Source organism: Pongo pygmaeus, chromosome 1 (genome assembly GCF_028885625.2).
Source record: "Pongo pygmaeus isolate AG05252 chromosome 1, NHGRI_mPonPyg2-v2.0_pri, whole genome shotgun sequence".
In the NCBI taxonomy this organism is placed as follows: domain Eukaryota; kingdom Metazoa; phylum Chordata; class Mammalia; order Primates; family Hominidae; genus Pongo; species Pongo pygmaeus.
The window spans coordinates 84,008,896-84,029,124 of NC_072373.2; the positions used below are offsets into that span (position 1 = coordinate 84,008,896).

A 20,229-nucleotide genomic window follows, 5' to 3' on the forward strand; every position below is an offset into this window, starting at 1 on the left:
CGTGGCAGTGTCAGGTGGCAGGACCAGTAAAGAATTAGGCTTGAGATACCATCTGTATTAGTCTGTCTTCATGCTGCTGGTAAAGATACACCTGAGACTGGGCAATTTACAAAAGAAAGAGGTTTATTGGACTTAGAGTTCCACATGGCTGGAGAGGCTTCACAATCATGGTGGAAGGCAAGGAGCAGCTAATCACGTCTTACATGGATGGCAGCAGGCAAAAAGAGCTTGTGCAGGGGAACTCCCCTTTTTTAAAACCGTCAGATCTCGTGAGACTTATTCACTATCATGAGAACAGGAAGGGAAAGACCTGTCCCCATGATTCAATTACCTCCCACCGAGTCCCTCCCACAACATGTAGGAATTCAAGATGAGATTTGGTTGGGGACACAGCCAAACCATATCACCATCCTTCTTGCACCAACCCAACCAGACTTTCATGGGGGAGCTGTCAAGGCCACCACCTCCCCTTCAGCCTTGACTTCCCTCACTCTTGGCCCAACATTGTGTTTAAGAAATACAGAAACAGCTAGTTCTACCCTTCCTGCCTGTGCCACACCTTGAGGCCATTGCTCATGCTGCTTCCTCCTCTGCTGCTCATCCTTCACCCAGGATGCTGCTCGGGAGCCAGTCAGCCTACGTTCAAATCCTGTGTTGCCCTAAGCCAGTTTCTTCACCTCCCCAAACCTCAGTCGCACCCCCACCCCAACTTTAAAATGGAAATAAAGTTAGTACCAGCTTCATTGGGTTGTTGTGAGGATTGAGCAGTTGGTGCATGTGAAGTGCCATGAGCAATACCTGCACAGAGTAAGCCCTCAAATAAACATTAGCCATCATTATAGTCACCATCATCCACCTCTTCCCAGATGGCCAGATGGCTTTTGCTGCTGCCCCTGATGACATGTCTCTGTCCCCAAATATCCCACATTGTATTGCAGTGATCTGCTCTAATTCTGTCCCAGAATTAGAGCAGGGACACTGTTTCATGAGTCTTGTTGTCCCCTGCACCCAGGACAGTACCCAGCACATGGCAGGTGGTGAAGAAATCATTCGAACTGATGTCTCATGAGCTGTATCTCTGAGGTGGCTTTTATTACTGACTTTGATTGGGACTGCATTCCCTTCAAAGGGGTTAGTTTTACCCATGAAAGGACCGAGTTAATAGCCTGTGACCTTGGAGAGCTCTCATTCCATTGTCCTTGGAGTGGCCTCCTCCTTTGGTTCCTGACACCTACTTCCCGTTGATTTTGTTTTTTTCAGCCTAGTCTTCCTGTTGAGTAAGGGGTCAGTTTCAGTGAGGCATTGCTCTGCCTGTCCAGGAGCTGAGAAGGTTCATGTGTCAGTGTGTGGACAGATGATTGTGATGACCAGGCTTAGAAAATGTTGTATGTTCATTTGTGTTTACGTTCTCAGAAGCCCTAAAAAGTGTTGCGTGGGGGATTGGACTTGTCATTTCTTAGTTTTCACATGGACATCTTTTGACCTGTACTGGAGTTCAGGGCCAGAAAGTAGACACTGGAAAGAAGATTACAGGGCTGTGGGAGGGACAGGAGCAGCATTGTATAACTGACCTGGGTAGGAACCTCAGGACCTCACTTTTATTTTGAAAGAGCTATTTCTGCAAGAGGCAATTATTGGCTTCCTGTTTGGCTTTCGATCCTCCCCTGCCTCTGCTGTTCAACTTTATAATTGCTGCCAGGAGGGCGAAGAGCCCCAGTGTGGCTCAGGGACAGTGGGAGCTGAGTCTCGGGGAGTCTGTGCAGCATTGCCAGCCACAGGGCTCTGTACCACTGAGGGAAAGCTGCTCTTTAACCCCCACTGCGGTTATGTTAACAGAGTTCCCTTTCTCCCAGAGAGAGCTCCCTCCTACTGAGTCCAAGGGATACTGGTGACATCTGGAGGGCAGGGCCACCCCATAACACAGGGACATAGGCACCATCGATACCCACCCCCTCACCCCCCATTCCAGAGCTCTCTCTTACTTCCTTGCCAGTTCCCAGCTCCCAGGGCACTCTGGATGCCCTAACTGCACAAAACTCCATCACAAGGCTGCATCTTCCCCTTCCTAGGAGCCTCAAAACAGGCCATGCTTCATGGCTGCCCCTCTGAAATCTTAAATGCAAACAGCCCACTCTGAGATCTTCCTCCTGACCCATTCTTTCACTTCCTAGAGCCCTCTGCTTTTTCCCTGCTGCCCACCGTGGTACCTCTCAGGCACATCACTGCCACCACTCCCTTCCCACTCTCCTCCATCCTCTTGCCCCTTGTTGCTACCTGTTTCATGTAGACATTCACTCTTCATACACGCTGATGGAATACCACTATATCCCAGGCTGTGGTCGGTCCTCGTCTGTAGTAGTGATCAGTTAAGGTGTTCCAATCCACATGAAGAGAGACACATTAAATCATAAATAGGTTCACATGTATATAATTACAAATGATGGTAAGTCCTATGAATCAGGAGAAGATGCAGTTCTATAGCAGAGACCTAGTTTCATTCAGTGTGGGAGGAGGAGGTACATGGATCAGGGGAGGTATCCCATAGGAAGTGACACTTGGGTTTAGACCTAAGGATTACTCAGTTGCCCAAGGGAGCAATGGGAAAAAGTACCTTCCAGACAGTGTGTGCCAAGGCTCTGAGGCAGGAAAGAGCCTGGCATGTTGGAGGACTATAAGGAAAGCTGTTGGGGGTGGAAAGCTGTTTGCAGTGGAACGCTGAGAGCATGGGGGAGTGTAGTGTGAGATGAAGCTGGGGAGTCAGAGGCCAGAGGATGCAGGACTGTGTGGAGCACATTAGGGGTTTGGGTGGTATTCTGCCAGTACTAGGAAGCCTCTCAAGAGTTGTACACTGGAGGAGCCCACCAGCCCCACACAGCCCAAAGCCAGATTCACCCAGTGTCTGCCCCCTCTGCCCCTCCCCATGGTTGGCCAAATACGTCAAGTTAGTCCTACATCCCTCCATAAGTCAGGCAGGCTGGAACAGTCAGGAAGCCCTTCACAGAGGATTGAAGGGTGAGAATAACTTGGCCATAGCTGGATGCCAGTCGGTGAGGCCTGGAAATTGCAGTTAAGTGTGACACCTACCATTCCACATACTTCTCATGTAACCCACATAGCAGTTCTGCAAGAAGGCATTATTATCCCATTTTACAGCTCAGAAGACTGAGGCCTAGGAGAGCCTTCGTGACAATCATGCTGCTGAGTGACAGACCAGATAGTGGACCTGGATCTTCTGAGTCCAAACCCAGTGCTCTTTCTGCCCCACCCAGCAGGGTCTGCAGATGGGAGAAAACTCCCTTGGGAGGGAGTGAGGAGAACATGGAGCACAGTGGAGTAAAGGGCCATGCAGGGATGACACTGGTGTTCCTTTTGAATCCACAGCAGTTCCCATGCAGCGTTGATGGGTTCCTGAATACAGAAGAGTCATAAAGCGCCTGATTTCAATTTAACATCTAAAGAGCGTGAGGTTCCAGAGGCCTCTGTTGCATGGCAGTTCCCCTGCTGGCTCTCACATGGATGCCAGAAACATCAGAGCAGAGATGATCCATGCAGGGACAAAAGCCAGTCCCTTGAGTGTTGGAAGGAGATGACCAACAGCTTGAGCAGAATTGGGTCAAAGCATCTGCAGCCTGGGCTTTGCGTTGGGGCAGGCTGACTTCTGAACCACCCTCCCCAGGGTGCAGAAGGTAAAAGCAGCAGACACAAGTACCCTCTGCCATCCCCAGCACCCCAGAATGCTCTCCGGCCTGAGCGGCCCTCCTCCCATTCCTCATTGCACTGCAGTCATTTACTTACGGCTTATGCCTGCTAGTAGCCAGGTCAGAGTCATCTTTGTGTGTCTCCCCACCCACCCCCCGCCCACATACTGCCTTAGATGCCTACACATTTCAAACATTACCTGTTAAAAGAATTAACCAATCAAGTAATGTAACTTTTAAAAATTGACAACACAACACAGTCATGTGGATGTTTCCTCTGGGTTTAAGTCCCAGCTCTGCCACTTACAAGCTGGGCAAAGAGAGACACATTACTTTATTTCTCTCCATCTAAGTTGTTGCATTTGTAACACAGGACTTACAATGCCCCCTTCACAAGGACTTATGATGACCAAATTAGTTAACCCATGCAAAGTACCTAGCATGGTGCCTGAAGTACACTAGGTGCTCAAGACATGGTAGTTTTCCTTCCACAAGTACTTAAATTTGGCCTGTTGAGGTATCTGTTAGGGTGAGAATCCTGCCTCCATGGTTTACTCCAGCTGTCATCCTGAGTGTCACTGTGTCTCAGTTTCCTCCTTTGCAAAATGGAGATGGTGGGCTGGGCACGGTGGCTCTTGCTTGTAATCCTAGCATTTTGGGGGGCCGAGGCAGGTGGATCACAAGGTCAGGAGTTCGAGACCAGCCTGGACAACATGGTGAAACTCCATCTCTACTAAAAATACAAAAATTAGCCAGCGTGGTGGTGGGTGCCTGTAATCCCAGCTACTTGGGAGGCTGAGGCAGGAGAATCGCTTGAAACTGGAAGGCAGAGGCTGCAGTGAGCCGAGATCATGCCATTGCACTCCAGCCTGGGTGAAAGAGTGAAACTCCGTCTAAAAAAAAAAAAATGGAGATGGTAATCATAGTAGCCACCCAGTAGTGTTGTTGCAGATTAAATGAAAGCAAGTGTGTGTACCACTTTCATCCACAATCGCTGAGACAGACATCTCACCTGGGCCAGACTGCATGTAGCCACACTGGGGGAACATTTAGGCATCCCTAGGAATTTTGCAGTCTCTCTGCCCCTGTAGTTTGATAATACCCATATGAATTCCTCTGTCCACACGTGTGGACAGTGTGGCCCCACCTCTGCCAGCTGCAGACAGGCACCCCTTGTGTGTGCTAAGCTGGCATCTGCCTAGTAAGACATTTCCATGGTACTGTCACCAGGGTACACACTCAGCTGCCAGCATCCTTATATCTCCTGCCCCAGCTCAGCTGCTGCCAGAAACTCACCACATCTGCTGCCCTACTCAGCATGCAGTGAAATGTGGCATGCAAAGAACACAAAGTGGAAAGTTAATGAAAACAATAAACTCTGATTTTAAAGTCTGTGCTGCTAGAGCACTCCATCCTCAGACTCTCCCCTTCTGTTTTCCTGTGTCTGCCTCCCTCTGCCCAGCTTTCATGACCTTGACCCTTCCCCCTACACCTTGAGCATTATTTGGTGGAAACTGGGAAGCCCCTTCCATCTTCCCACCCTTACTCTGCCCAGCGCCAGTGAGAGAAATGAGAGAAATGACTGCTCCAGCAGCAGAGTCCTGCCCTTCTGCCACTGTGCTTTCTCTGGGGACATTCCTCTGCTCTAGTATCACCTATGAGGAAACCCTGTGCTGTGGGGATGGTGGGGGAGCGAGAATCAGGTTAGAGGACCTGGGTCAGTACTGGCTGCAAAAGCCTTTGGTTTTGACCAGGGAGAGGGGTCAAAGGTACTGGAGAGCCAGAGGCCAGAGTTAAGTTTGTCCCATCTCTGCCACTTATTTGCTTTGTGACAATGGTGAGTGATTTAGCCTGAGCCTCAGCTCCTTTATGCGCAAAAAAAAAAAAAAAAAAAAAAAAAGTAACATAGTACCTACTTAGAAGGTTACTATAGCAAGAATTTAGTAGACTGCCTGGAAGCCTTCAGTAAATATTAGCTCCTCTTACCTGTAGTAGCAGTATTAATAATACCTGACATTTGAGATTCCTCCCCCCAGCCTGTCTTGATCATCTCAACTTTGTCACCACAGCTGTTTTGCTGTGTTACTCTCCTGGCCTTGTTCTTGCCCCAGTAAACACATCTCTTTATTTCCTAGTTTCTAGACTTTGGATTTCCTGGTTTCCAGACCACTGAGGCCAAGGAGCCCCCAGCCCAGACTTGACATTGACTCCCAGGTACCCAGACCCTGTGGGTTATGTTCTTTCTGGTCATGGTCATTTGTCATGGGGTCACTGAGGCCTCTAACCAGGGAGGCAGGAGAAAGGCAAGAATGCTGATAGAAGGGCTGATAGTGCCCTGCACTCCTGCTACACACCGTGCCCAGCAGACCTGCCCTGGTTCATTCATTCATTCAGCTGATAAGTATCTAGTAATTCCTGATTGATCTTGGAGAAGATTTGACAACCATGTCTTTATCAGTGTCTCCTTGACCTTGAAAATTTGTTCTCCTTAATTATTCCCAAATCAGATGGGAATAAATTGCAGGAAGTGCTGTCTAGGCCAAAAGATCTGAAGAGATCTTGAGTTCTGACCCCAGCCTCCGAAGCTAGCACATCAGCTTTAGGTCCAGATGGGAAGGGATGGTACAGTGGCCCTCCTTCCCCTGAGCTGCCCAGGGTCCCCAGCCAACTATGCTCAGTGTTCATTATCTCCATCAGATGCATATGCTGCCATTAGATTCAGCCACAAAAAAACTAGTCGTGTCTTTACAAGTAACAGTTAAAACTGCAGATGTTCTGTGCTAAAACAGTCCATGAGATGCTAAAACAGTCCATGAGATGAGGATGCATTGCCAAACTGTGCCAGTTAACCGAGACAGGGTAAATGGCGGAGGGCCCCAAGAGCTTCTCTTCCAGGGATCCACCAGAAGATTCCATACTAGGAATCTTATTTGACAAATAAGGTGAAAAGAAATAAGTGCACCACACCTTCTCTGTCAATGCCCAGGCACAAAGGGAAAAAAATAAAAAGAAAGGCATTAGGTGTTCATGGTGTTAAGGCCTTTTATAGCCACAGGACCTGCCCGATTGTAGACTCCAGGTACAGGCACCAAGGTAAGCCAGGCTTTGGGGCTGGGATCCAGGCCATGTGCAGGCAGGAGTGGTGCCCCACTTCCACAACCTGATGCGCAGGTGGCAAGCCTGACAAGCAGCAAGTCAGAGACATCCAGCAGGGCTCAAGAGCTGTAGTCCTTCCCCAGCTGCAGGTGTCACAGGAGACTCAATCAGGAGGAGCTAGAACCCTGATAGGAGAGTAGATGTGGACCCAGGTGCAGGAAAGCCACTCTGAATCCCTGGGAGCCTTAGAGCCTTACAGTGTGGTGCCCTGTATTCTGGGAGGAGCAACTCATCCCTTGGGAATAACCACTATATTTCTCTCTTCTGAACCCATAACTCTTCCCTTGTGGCCCTGAAAATCCCACTCGCCATCAGCACAAGGACTGAGGTCTTTGGTCAGAGATTATAGGAGCTGGACATATCCTTATCCATGAGGTTGTTTATTCTACTCTGTTTTATAGATGAGGAAATTGAAGGTGAAAGGGCTCACATTGGAGCCCAAAAGTCATCCCAGAAAGGGCATCTAGGATGGTAGCTTCGAGAGCAGATGTTTTTAGACTTGAGACCCTCACCAGATGAAATTATATGCAGAGAGAGAGAGAGAAAGAGAGGGAGTGTGTGTGTGTGTGTGTGGTTTCTACATCCTCTGTGTTATCCACAAAGTCTAACACAATGTTAAGAACAAAGTAGGTGCTCTTTGTGAAAAGAATACTGTCTGTGGATGTGCGTCTTTCTTGGTGCATGCCATGAATGAGTCATTTCTCTACTTCAGTGTCCTTATTATGTCAATAAAGTGTGGTCGTCTACCTTCCTGTTACCTTGTCAGGATGGAAGGCAAATACTCAGTTCCTACTTGCATAAAGGGAGGAAATGAGTCCTACCCTTTAAGGAAGCTCAGGTCCCAGCCAGCCAACATCCTTTTTGAATGAGCAATACCCATAATAATAGTTCTCATTTGTGACCTGTTATGTGCCAGGCAGGCATGATATAGATTAGTTTTCATAGGGTTCTCATTAAAAAAAAAAAAAAAAATAGGCTGGGTGCGTGGCTCACGCCTGTAATCCCAGCACTTTGGGAGGCCAAGGCGGACGGATCATGAGGTCAAGAGATCAAGACCATCCTGGCCAACATGGTGAAACCCGTCTCTACTAAAACTACAAAAATCAGCTGGGCGTGGTGGCACACGCGTGTACTCCTAGCTACTTGGGAGGCTGAGGCAGGAGAAGCACTTGAACCCAAGAGGCCGAGGTTGCAGTGAGCTCAGATCGCGCCACCGCACTCCAGCCTGGGTGACAGAGCGAAACTCCATTTCAAAAAAAAAAAAAGGAAAAACCTACAGGGTAGGTTTTGTTATTAACCCCATTCACATAAGAAATGAAAGCCCAAAGAGGCTTAGTGATTTGTCCAAGGCCACATGGTAGCGGGTGGTAACATCCAGATTTGCATGCAGGTCTTGGGAGTCCCACCCCGCACTCTTCCCCTACCCCTTCTCTCTCTTTCCCCGAAATGCTTCATATTCATTCTATGTAATTCTGTGAGGTAACTCATTCCTTTTTATTACAGAATAAAGACAAATTAATTTTTTTAATGAGAATATTCACAAAATAAAGAGAAAACTCCTATCGTCCCAGAACTATAGATAAGCACTTTTCACATTTTGGTGTATCCACCCAATAATGTCTTTTCTCAGGTTAACTAAGGTTTGCCTATAATAGCAGAATTCCAAAATAAGAAGGAAAAAACACACATCCACTCCCCATCTCCTCTACCTGCCATTTGTCTGGCTTCAAGGGCTGGGAGTAGAGGATACAGTCTACTGCCATGGGCTGGATTGAATGTGTGTTGCATCCCCATGCCCCTCAATGCCACCACCCAGCCCCTACATCCTCTCCCAGCTTAGCTGGGTGCCTATTTAATGCAAGCTGTCAAAGGAAGGGCACTCAGTACCTTGCCAGGAGCCCTAGGGACACTCGTTCCAATGTATCTGCATTCAGTCCCTTCCCATCCCTTCGGCTGTCACGTGGGACTCTCCCCTAGACTCCAGAAGAGCCTTCCCCATCTTACTCCCTCTGCAGCTCCCTTGAACTCACCTCACAGCCAGCCCTGCCTGCTCTTCCAGAAACACTTGCCCCATTCATTGCGCTGCTTGAAGGAAGCACCTGTTCTGGGCTCTTCTGGAGGTACTGAAGATGCAGCAAAGCCTGTCCTCAGGACGCACGCAGTCTAGTGGAAAACTGGCAGAGATACAAGCAAATCAGCACACTGAAATGCATATGCAATTGGAAGCCACTCTCAGAAGGTGACCTGGAGCTGGAAGTTGAGGATGAAAGGGAACCAAGGGTGGTGGCTTATGCCCATAATCCCAACACTTTGGGGGGGTTGAGGGAGGAAGATCATTTGAGCCTAGGAGTTCAAGACCAGCCTGGGAAAGGTAGTGAGACCCCATCTCTATTTTCAGAAAAAGAAAAGGAGTCCAGGATGTAAAGAACTGAAAGAAAATGGTTCTGGGCAAAGGGAACAGCAAATCCAAAGGCCCAGCAAGTCCAGTGGGAGGAAGCTTATCTTGTCGAAAAATGAGAAAAGTTGAAGTTGCTGAAGTCTAGAGAGCCAGGAGAGGGAGGGGGTGAGGATGAATGAGGCTGGAGAACTGGTGGGGCAAATAAGGAAACATGGACATTTGAGTGCAGTAGAAAACCATCGTAGGGTTTTTCAGAGATGAGACATGGCCTGATGTACATTTTATAAAAATCACATTCGTGGCTTGCAGGGGCAGCACAAGCTTGGAAGCAGCGTCCCAGTGAGGAGAGGACCTGCATGGTCCCGGATAGAGGAGAAATGGCTTGGAGCAGGGTGGTGGCCATGGGGTTAGAGAGAAGAGACAAATTCTGGGCATATTGTAGAGGCATAGTGGAGAAACATGTTGGTCTAAGAGCAGGTGAGGATTGGGGCATGGTGAGGGACAGGCAGGTCTCCGTGCTCGCCACCTGGAATGCCGCTCACATCGATTCCCCCTCATCTTCTGGGGTCCCACTGCAGCCCCATTTCCCCTAAGAGGGCTGCTGACCTCTACCTCCAGCCCCAGTTTCCTCTGCTTCCTCTTGGCACCCCCAGAGCCTGGCGTAAGCAGGGCCTTACTCCTGAGGGAAGGCATCTGACCTATCACCTTGGGTGGGCTGTGACCTCCTTCAGGATGGAGAACAAACGCCACTGGGCCTGGCACAAGTCCCAGTGACTGGTAGGGAGCCAAAAGGGCTTGCTGTGTGGCCAGAGGACACGACCCTTGTAAGGGACACAGCCTGGGCCTGCACGGCGCTCTGCAGGCGTTAGAGAACACTGCTTCTCTGTGTGGGATGAGGCGCTTTGCTCCAAGAAACTCAGAATTGGAGTCGGAAGTCAAACATTTTCAGATGTGACCTAGAAAACTGGCCAACGACCCCAGACCTCAGGGCTGTCAAATTGAAACAAGTCAGCAGAGGACTCTGAGAACCCAGCTGGGGCAACTTAGAGGACACAAGGTGACCTGACCTCCACGTGGTGAAGGTTAAATACACAGTGAGAAGATGTCTCCAATGCTAGAAGAACTCACTCTAAACAGAACACAAGAGTGGTAACAAACATGAAGCTTGTCTCCGCACTGATGACTCTTGAAAAACACTGCAAATGATATTTTCTGCAATAGGAAAAATGCCTCCCTGTGCGCCAAAAAGAAAAGGATGTGGTCAGAAAGGAAGTGGGCGGAGGGGAAAGTGGGAGGGGAGTATTTACAGGCTGCTTGGAGTCTGATATAAACAGTGCAGAATGAGGAAAATCCTAATTTTAACACTTACTCTGTAATCATGGTTGCAAAGCATCTGAGAATCAGGACCTCTGCCAGAGCCAGGGCTGGAAAGTGGTCTCAGGGGCCAGGTAGCTGCCCAGGTGACAGGCGCCTGGCCTGGCTCCCCTCTGGCCCCAGCCCTGTGCCAGCTCCACCTCCGTGCCTCCTCTCTCTTCACTGTCCCACCATGCACTGTTATTTCCAGCTCCTCCTGAGGAGGGGTTGGGAGGAGAAAGTTGCTGCAAAGTCAGCAATGACACGGAACATGAGACTCACGTGACTGGAAGCACATTGCTCTCCTTCACGTTAGATGGAGGGAAGCCTCAATGCTCAGGGCGTGGTGTTCTCTTTAACTAAACTTTCCACATACCCAAATAGTAGAACCTTAGGTTCCAGCCATGAAGATGAAGAGAAAAGGCAGAAGCCTCTTTTCCCACCCTGTAAGTGCAGTAAAGTTAACGCAGCAGTCAGGATTCCTTTAAAGAGTAGGCTGAACATAGCGGTTAGACCACAAACTCTCAGGACAGTGCCTGGCATTCAGGTTAAGTGTGAGCTATGATCAAGATGATGTTATCAGAACTATTAATATCCTCAGCTTTAGAGCCAGAGCCTGTCTTGGAGATCCCCTGCTGTGCCTACGTAAACACTTTAGTTGATTAATTTTTCGAGATGTGGTGGTGGGTAGCTGAGGAGGAACCTGGGTGGCCAAAGAGAAGGCATTGCGGGGAGGAAGAGGGGTCGTTTAGCAATTGTTCCAAAAATGTTTGAATATTTTAACAACTGGCATGGTCATAGCAGTGTGTATCAGCTAATCTCATTCATGACTTTTATTATTTTTCAGAGCTTTTGGACTCTTAATTTTGTACTAGGGAGGCATCATGAGAAAGCATGTGTTTTGAATCAGTCCTTGGGTTCACAGCTTGATTCCACCCCTCACTGGCGGAAAGATCTTGAACAAGTTCCCTACTGCATAATGGAAAATAGAAAGATGCCCACCTCATGCAATTGATGTACAGAGTAGATGTGATACTGGTTGTAAGGGTGCTTTGTGCATGTTAAGACTAAACAAGCAGCAGTGAAACCACACATAACAAAAGGAAAATATTCCGGATTGGAACTGTCCTGGGTTCCAGAACTGTGCATCTAGATCTCCCAGCTCTGTCCATCCCTAACATTTGAGGCTTCAGAGTACGAATACAAAGGCCTGGGTGCCATGTTTCTCAATATTTATAAGTTATAGGTCAGACTAACAGAGGGCTGAATCAAGTAAGTTCTGTCCTCCTACCTAGACAAGTATACCTTTGTAAAAACCTGAAGGCTATGTTCAAATTTAGGATTCTTGGACTCCTCAAAGTTTTGTGCCAGAACCTAGCAGCATAGGAACAAGTGACCCTCAGCCCCTAGCTCCACCTACTTCCCCTCCCACCCCTGGCTCTGTACCACATTGAAAAAGATGGTCCAACACACATATGCATGTGGGTACCCAACACATGGTCCCAAACTCCATGCATACCCCCAACAAACAGCCACCCTCTGGCCCACCCCTTGGGCCCAAAAGTGCATACACAGTGGAGTGGACTGCCCTTGGAAAGACAGGACAGGGAAAAGGCCTGAATAGACTCTGGAGGTATGTTTAGGGACATTTGGGCTGGAAATACTGAGATCCTAGGTACCCAGAGAGTGTTCTCGAAGGAGGGGCACATCCTTTCAGCCCCACAGACTTCTTACCCAGTGTGAAAGAGCATGCCCAGAAGATACCAGAGTGGGTCTCTTAAAAGGGTAAGGCCAGCCAGACACAGTGGTTCCTGCCTGTAATCCCAGCAACTTGGGGGGCGGAGGCAGGAGAATCCCTGGAGGCCAGGAAGTCGAGACCAACCTGGGTAACATAGCAAGACTCCATCTCTTTTAAAATGTTTTAAAATTAGCTGGGCATGGTGGAGCATGCCTGTAGTCCCAGCTACTCCAGAGTCTGAGGTGGGAGCATCACTTGAGCCCAGGAGTTCAAGGCTGCAGTGAGCTATGATTGTGCCACTGTGCTTTAGCCTGGGTGACAGAGTGAGACCCCATCTCTAAAGAAAAAAAAAAAAACATGTAAGGCCAGGCCAGGGCTCCTCTCACCTGGATCTAAGGGTAGTACTGCCCCAGATTTCAAAGCCTGCCCTAGAAGCTCTCCAGGCTTGAAACCATCAGTCCTCCATGTGTGGTTCCCCCTGACTCCTAACCCACACCGCATCGGGGGACATTAGTATCAGTAGAGTCCCTGCACAACTGCCCACTCCCTGCCTCCAAGAATGTTGCTGCCAGCCTCTCCCCAGACTCCCCAATGACTGCAGGGCTTCAGGGGGAGCAAAGTGGAGTTCTTTTCAGAGAAGTTGCTCTGCCCCTCAAAGGCAGTGGGAGAATTTGTTGGGTCTGAGTGGAGTCTTGACCTTAACCCATGGACTGCTTATTTGAATGAAATGCTTAATATGATGTTTGATTGAGATTTGCCTCTTTCTTCTAAAAATGGGATGCAGAAAGCATGAAGGTTGCCGTAATCGATGTTTTCATTATTAGGCCCACTGGCAAGTCCATTAGCTGTGAGCTTTGGGTCAATGGCTGATTGTCTAAAGCAAAAACACTGTTTATCACAGTGAGGAGGAGGGTTGTAGGAGAAGGAAGGGAATTAGATAATAACTAATATTGACGGCCAGGTGCGGTGGCTCACACCTGTAATCCCAGCACTTCGGGAGGCTGAGGCAGGCGGATCACCAGCTCAGGAGATGAGACCATCCTGGCTAACATGGTGAAACCCTGTCTCTACTAAAAATACAAAAATTAGTTGGGTGTGGTGGCACACGCCTGTAGTCCCAGCTACTCGGGAGTCTGAGGCAGAAGAATTGCTTGAACCCAAGAGGCGGAGGTTGCAGTGTGCCAAGATCACACCGCTGCACTCCAGCCTGGAAACGGAGCGAGACTCCATCTCAAAAATATATGTAGATATATTTTATTATTTATATATATTATATAATTAATATAATATATAAATATAGTTATATATATTTATATATTATATATTTATATAACATAAAATATATTTATATAAATATATAATATATAAATTATAAATATATATTTATATATAAATATATATTATATATTTACATATCTATATATAATATATATTATATATAAATATATAATATATTTACATATTTATATATAATATATAATATATAAATATATATTATATATTTACATATTTTTATATATAATATATAATTATATGTATTATATATAATTATATATAAATATATAATTATATGTAATATATATATAAATTATATATAGAGAGAGAGAGACATTGTGTATTGTAGTTTACAAAGCATTTGCTCCTACATCATCACTTCATTTCATTTCTGTAATAGTTCTGCGATGTAGGGAGACCTGGAGTTATTTTTCTTCCTGTTTTACACATGAAAGTATTTAGCTGTGCTAAGTACTTCCCATTCATTATCTCATTTAATTCTCACACCAAATACATCAAGTAAGTACTGTTATTATCTTTATTCCTTATTTCTTAGATGAGGAAACAGGTACAGAAAGTTCACACTCTAGTAAGTAGTAGCACTAGGTTTACAGGCCTAAGCAGTCTGGCTCCAGAATGCTGCTTTCAGCTATGATGCTGGACCAGCTCTCTACTTCATCTCTCTTCTCCCCTTCGTTGCCCAACTTCTTCTCGTTTTTTTCTTGTGCTTGTTAATTCCCTTGCAGAATGGCTTCCACCAGCATATCTTTACTGCTGTCTTGAGAATTAACAAGTTGAATGGCTTTTTCTCGTCAATTTCTGTGGCTTTTGACACTGCTGACTCACTGAAATTCTCAACTGTGGAAATTAGTTCTCCTTTTTTGCTGGCTATTCCTTGCTTTTTATACTCTTCTTTGTCTCTGGCCATGTGACAGGTCTGTCATCCTCAAAGAGCTCACCCAGCACCTGATCCTTTCCATGCAGATGGTTGCCAAATTTACATCCTTAGCCCTGACTGTCTTCTAAGCTCTGGACCCAACTTTGCAATTAACTCAGACACAGTGTCCGCCTATTTAGTCAATTCCACAAATGCAGCAGTGTCCAAATTGAAATTCATGGTCTCCACTCATCTTTCACTTCAGATCAATTTGATATTTATTCAACAAATGATTTTGAACTCCTATTTTCCCAGCACTGTTCTAGGTACTGGAGATATAGCAGTGAATAAAATATATAAAAATCCTTGCCTTCTTAGGGATTATATTTGGAGAGTGGGATGAGGGGAGACAGACCGTTAGCAAAATAAGTAAGTTATAGTGTATTAGAAGGTGCTGTGGAGAAAAAATAAAGCAGAGATGTGGGATGGGCAGCACTGGGGCAGGAGGTTGCAATTTTAAATATGGTTGTTAGGAAAGATTGCAGTGAGAACGTAGTATTTGGGCCAAGAATAAGGGAGGCAAGGGAGCAAGCCTTTCAGATATCCAAAGGAATATTGTTCTAGGCGAAATGAACAGTAAGTGCAAAGACCCTCAGGTGGGAGTTTATTTGGCATGTTCAATGAACAGCACAGAGGCCAGAATGGGCAAGAGGGAGAGAAAAGGAGATACAATCAGAGAGGAAATAGGGAACCGGATCATGTAGGGCCACATAAGCCATTTTAAGTAGCTGAGCTTTTCCTGAGTGCTTTAGGAGGCATGGAAACATTTTGAGCAAGAAAGTGACACGATTTTACAAATATTTAACAAGATCACTGTGGCTGCCATGTTGACAATAGAACAGGGACACAAAGTTGAATAATTAGCAAGGAGACCAGTTAGAAGGCCACTGCATTAATCTAAGAGAAACAACTCTAGCTTGGACCCGTGTCATGGTGACGGGGGTAGTGGAAAGGAGTTGAATTCTAGATATATTTTGATCGCATCCACAGGATTTGTTGATAGGTAGCATGTGGAATGTGAGAGAGTGTCCAAGAGTGACTCCAAAGTTTTTGGCAAGTGGGCAGGTGAATATATGGATTTGGAGCTCAAGGGAGCAATCCAGCCTAGAGATACAAATTTGGAAGTTGTCACAGTGCAGATGGTACTTAAAATCATGAGACCAGATGAGATCACCAAGGAAATGCAAATAGATAGAAAAGAGAAGAAGACCAAAGCCTAAGCCCTGGGGCCCTCCAATGTTAAAAGGTTGAAAGATGAGGCAGAACTAGCAAAGGACACTGAGAAAGAAATAATGAGATATAAAGAGAAACAAGATTAGTAAGTATGCATCATGTGCCAGACACCATGCTCCAGACAAAGGATGCAAAGACAAACACAACCCCATCCTCACCATCCTCATGCTGTAATGCAGCAGTCAGGTACTACACCTTGAAATACCATTGTGATTGGTTCAGGGTTGGGTGTAAAATGTCAGGGACAGTGAGACCACAACCTTGTTACTTCTGTGAATGATTACACACACACACACAGTCAGCCATACTTGCCTCTTCTGAGTGATCTTTTTATTTATTCTTTTGTTTCTAACAGGCAATTGGTTACCAAGCCTTGGAGAATCTACCTTGGTAATATCTCTTATATGTGACACCTCCTGTCCATTTTCTCAGCCACCACTCTAGATGAAGCCCTCATTAAAGATCACCTGCAGTGTTGCAGAAGCTCCTAAACATCCTCGTTCCCTCCCTTTAACCCTCTAATCCTACTTTTTTCATTACTTTTCTTCCTCGCAGTTAACTTTCCTGAGCAAAAGTCTCACCACCTCTAGGATGCAGCTCAGGTGCCTAAACCCATTATTGAAGGTGCTCCACAAACCGATACTACCCTGCCCCACCAGCAGTGTCTTCACTCTTCCCAGTGTTCTCTGTTTCCTGGACACTCCACATCCATGCTTGGTATCACACTTTAGCCTGTGACACAGACTCCCACCTGGAATGCCTGTCTCCATTCCAAAGTGTTCATATGCCATTTCCTTCACAAAGCTTTTCCCCTGCTGTAGCCTGCATGGTTGTCCATGTCTCCGAATTGCTGTATCACTTGGAGTCTCTGACACTCATTTTTGTATGTAGGTATATGATGGCACGAGTAGTCACTAAAATACATTCATATTCACTACTTCATTCAGTTTCGTTTAAATGTGCCTCCTCCTTTTAAGGATAAGCAACTTTCTGTGCAAAGCATGATACTATTCTAATAATAGATTCTAAATGAATAGATGTTAGATTTTTTTTAAAGGTGAGTAAATATATAAAGTATAAAACTGTAATAAAACACTTTGTTGTATACAAGTTCTACCAAGCTCCAGGAATATAGTCCTGAAAATAATTCAAATAAAGTATTTATTCTTTTAATAAATAGTTATTAAGTTTTATGTGCCAGCAATGTGCAAGACACTAATGATTCAAAAATAAGTCGTAATTCCAAGCCTCAAGAAACCTGTAATCTAATGAGAAAGACACATAGATCGTTATAATATAATCTGACACCTGTAGTTGTAGATATATCTATGGGTGCATGGAAGAGAAGGCTTCCTAGAGGAGGTGATACATGTGGTGATTCTCAGAGGATGAGTAGTTCGATACAGCGGAAATTGAATAGGAGGAGGAACAGCATAGGCAGAGGGCCCAGCGGTGGAGGTGAGAAAAGCATGGTGTGTGGAGATGGGTAGGCCAGATGATGGAGAGCCATGTATGTCCTGTTAAGGAACTTGAATTTTACCCTGTGGGTGATGCCAACAATGTCCATATAGAAAAGCCTTGGGAGGATTTTATGTATAGAAAGAGCATGATCAGATTTGCATGTTTGAACACTTGGACAACCTAAAAGATGGATTTGAGAGAGACCAGAGTTGGATGCAGAGAGACAAATTATGTGCCATTCCAGTAGACCAGGTAAGAGATGCTGAGGGCTTGGATTAAGTGAAGGCAGTAAGAGTTGGGTGGGGAAAAGGAGATAAATTCAAGCATCACTTATGGGGCAAAATTCACAGGATGCAGTGATACAGTCACTGTGGCAGCCTAGGGGAGGGTGTGTAAAGAGCCAAAGATGGCCCTTACTTCTGACCTTGAAGATTGGGTGAGCAGTGGGCCACCCCTTGCAGCAGAGACAGGGGAAGACGGCTTGGTTTATGGTGGAAATGATGAGTTCAGTTTGAGCCATATGGAGTTTGAAATGCCTCTGGCATTCCATTCAAAGTAATCCCCTTAAATGGTCATTGAGTGACTCAAATAGTGCTACTGTTCTTGGAACTTTTCAGAGACTTCTCAAAAAACCATTACCAAAGACATTTTATCAGCTACATAAACCAGTCATGCATTTTATAGACATAACTCTCTTTTTGGAAAAAAAAAAAAGAGAGAAAGGAAGGGAGCGAGAGAGAGAGGGAAGAAGGGAAGGTCACTGCCTTGGGGTGTACATTAGTATCTATTTTTCATAAAGGAAAAATTTGATATTTTTCAAATAGAAAGCAACTCCCTATTCACTAGACTTAAATCATAATGAATTTTGGCTGTTTCCAAAATCAAACCATCCCTTAATGATGTAGTCCTAATTCCCTAGGGCTATGGAAGAGAACATGCCTCTGACCTGAGGAATTCCCAAAAGCACAGTTGCAGAAGTAACAACAGTATGGATGGAACTAAAGTGTAGCCTCCAATGTCACTATTCCCAATGACTACATGTGGCCAGATGTGTTTGTTCTGATGTGATGATTAAGAAGCCTGTTGTATTTCTCTGTTCCAGAAACTCCTCCAAGAAAAGGGTATTTTCCTTCCCTCCTGAGATAGCCACAAGAGTGTGTCTTTATTGTATTATCTCTGTTGTTGTTGTTGTTGTTTTTCAAAAAACCTGAGACAAAACTAAGTTTTATGATTTGTCTTACAAGGCTGACTTGCCCAGTGACCTGGCCCAAGTCTCTGCTCACACAGCTCTGGGCAGGAAGACGGGAGGCAAAAATATGAGAACTGTAAAGACTCTATAGACAAAGTCACTGAATCTACCAGCAAGATAGCCTGAAAAGGACAATGTTGTAACAGAATAAAATGTACATCCACTCAAAACCAAATTCCCCAGGCAATATGCCACAGTAAGCCCAGTGTGTAGGAGGGGAGAGCAAGAACAGTCTGCCACTGCTGGGAATACCTGCCCTCCAATTCTAAGAAGGAACTCAAAGGCCAGCAGGGACTGGTCACAACCAAAATGAAAAACAAGATTTAGGCAACACAGAAAATAGATGTATTGTGACTGAAGAATTGTCTTAGCCCTTTGCTTGGGGGCATGAAACTGACTCCAGTATGGTTATTTCATGAACCCAATGAGCAGATTGGGTCTCTGCCCAACCTCTGACCCACTCAAAGAACATGTACTCCCTTTTGTACAGTAAGAAATGGCATAGAATTACCTGGGAGCTACTACCCCCAGCTGCAAAAGCATATGTAGTAAAATGAGCTCTCTCTGACTTTCTGCATCAGGTCAATTCCTTACTTAGTGTCTGCCAACCATGATACACTGCAGTTATTCCCAGCAGTTACCAAGGGTATGACAAGAGAAAAGGCTCTTGCAGCTGTGGGGTCTCCTCCTCCCCAGGCAGCCAAGCCCTCCTTTCACTTCAGGCTGGGGCTGACTGGCCTAGGAGGTACTGTGGGGGGTCAGTAGGAGGCATTGGTTAGTGTCTCCATGTCCCCATGTGACAGTAAGGGTGCTGAGATGTTAATCAGCACTAGCTTGACAATGCAATTCCCTTTAAGACCACTTGTATAAAACCCTGCAGGATCTTCTGTCACTTCATAGGAGGAAGAACTTTATGTCAAACAAGACCACTACCTCTTAGCTGATGAATAAAGCAATCTCATTTCTTTAATTATTAAATTCTAGTGCATTATTACCAAGCACCATCCCTGGTACCCGGAGTGAAAATATGGAGAATGCATCAACAGACTCTGCTGACTAGACTTCTGCTCTTATTGTGGTCCAGTCCAGTTCTCCATGACTGGTCTTGGAGCTGCTAACTCATTAGACAGCCTGAGTCGTCTCCACTCTAACTCCCTCCAGTGCTGTGTAAGGGTACTTTGGGAGGCCGTGTGATACAGTGGCCAAAACCGGGGACTTTGAAGTCAGACAACTCTCAGTTTCACTTCTTGCAATCTTTAGGACCTTTGTCATGTACCTTAACATCTTTAAGCCTTCATCCCCTCGTGTGTAAAATGGAAATAAAAATTTATTTATCTTGTGGAGTATTTTGAATATTGACTGAGATAATGTACTTATCACAATGGTTGTAATAGAGTAACACTCAATAAGTATCAGCAATTATTATTAGCAACAGTCTACGGCAGGGGGTAGAGACATTGGTTCCTCCTCCTCCTGTACAAGGTCAGAGACAGCCAGGAGGAGTAGGTAGGTGCCAGAATGGGAAGTTTGCCAAACTAAGCTGTGAGGCTTCCAGGCTGGACTGGAAGGCAATTGGAGAGCAGTGCATTAGAGTGTATGCCAGCCTGTAGAACAACTTTCACTTTCAGTTGGTTTCCAGAAGATGACCATGATTTCCTCATGTTACCATTTTCTATGCCTAAGTGATGAATTGGCTGATGCCTAGAATTTAAACAACCCTCTTTGTTAAGT

General features: G+C 45.8%; 1 protein-coding gene and 1 long non-coding RNA gene across 5 annotated transcripts in view; one reads left to right on the forward strand and one right to left on the reverse strand.

Annotated features, from left to right (window-relative positions):
* FAM78B (family with sequence similarity 78 member B) overlaps positions 1 to 20,229 on the forward strand; it is a 107,554-nt gene that overhangs the window by 71,659 nt on the left and 15,666 nt on the right. The window contains exon 1 of one of the 4 annotated variants that reach the window (XM_063649367.1): positions 4,483 to 5,912. The exons of the other annotated variants lie outside the window; for them this stretch is intronic. The gene's annotated coding sequence lies outside the window, so the exon portion shown is untranslated. Of the gene's footprint in view, positions 1 to 4,482; positions 5,913 to 20,229 lie in introns of those variants that run through there. 4 annotated transcript variants of the gene reach the window in all.
* On the reverse strand, positions 106 to 10,894 carry LOC129033599 (uncharacterized). Its single transcript, XR_008501626.1, has 3 exons — positions 10,622 to 10,894; positions 8,885 to 9,028; positions 106 to 4,591 (listed from the first exon to the last, which is right to left on the reverse strand). It is a non-coding gene; the product is annotated as an uncharacterized LOC129033599 (long non-coding RNA).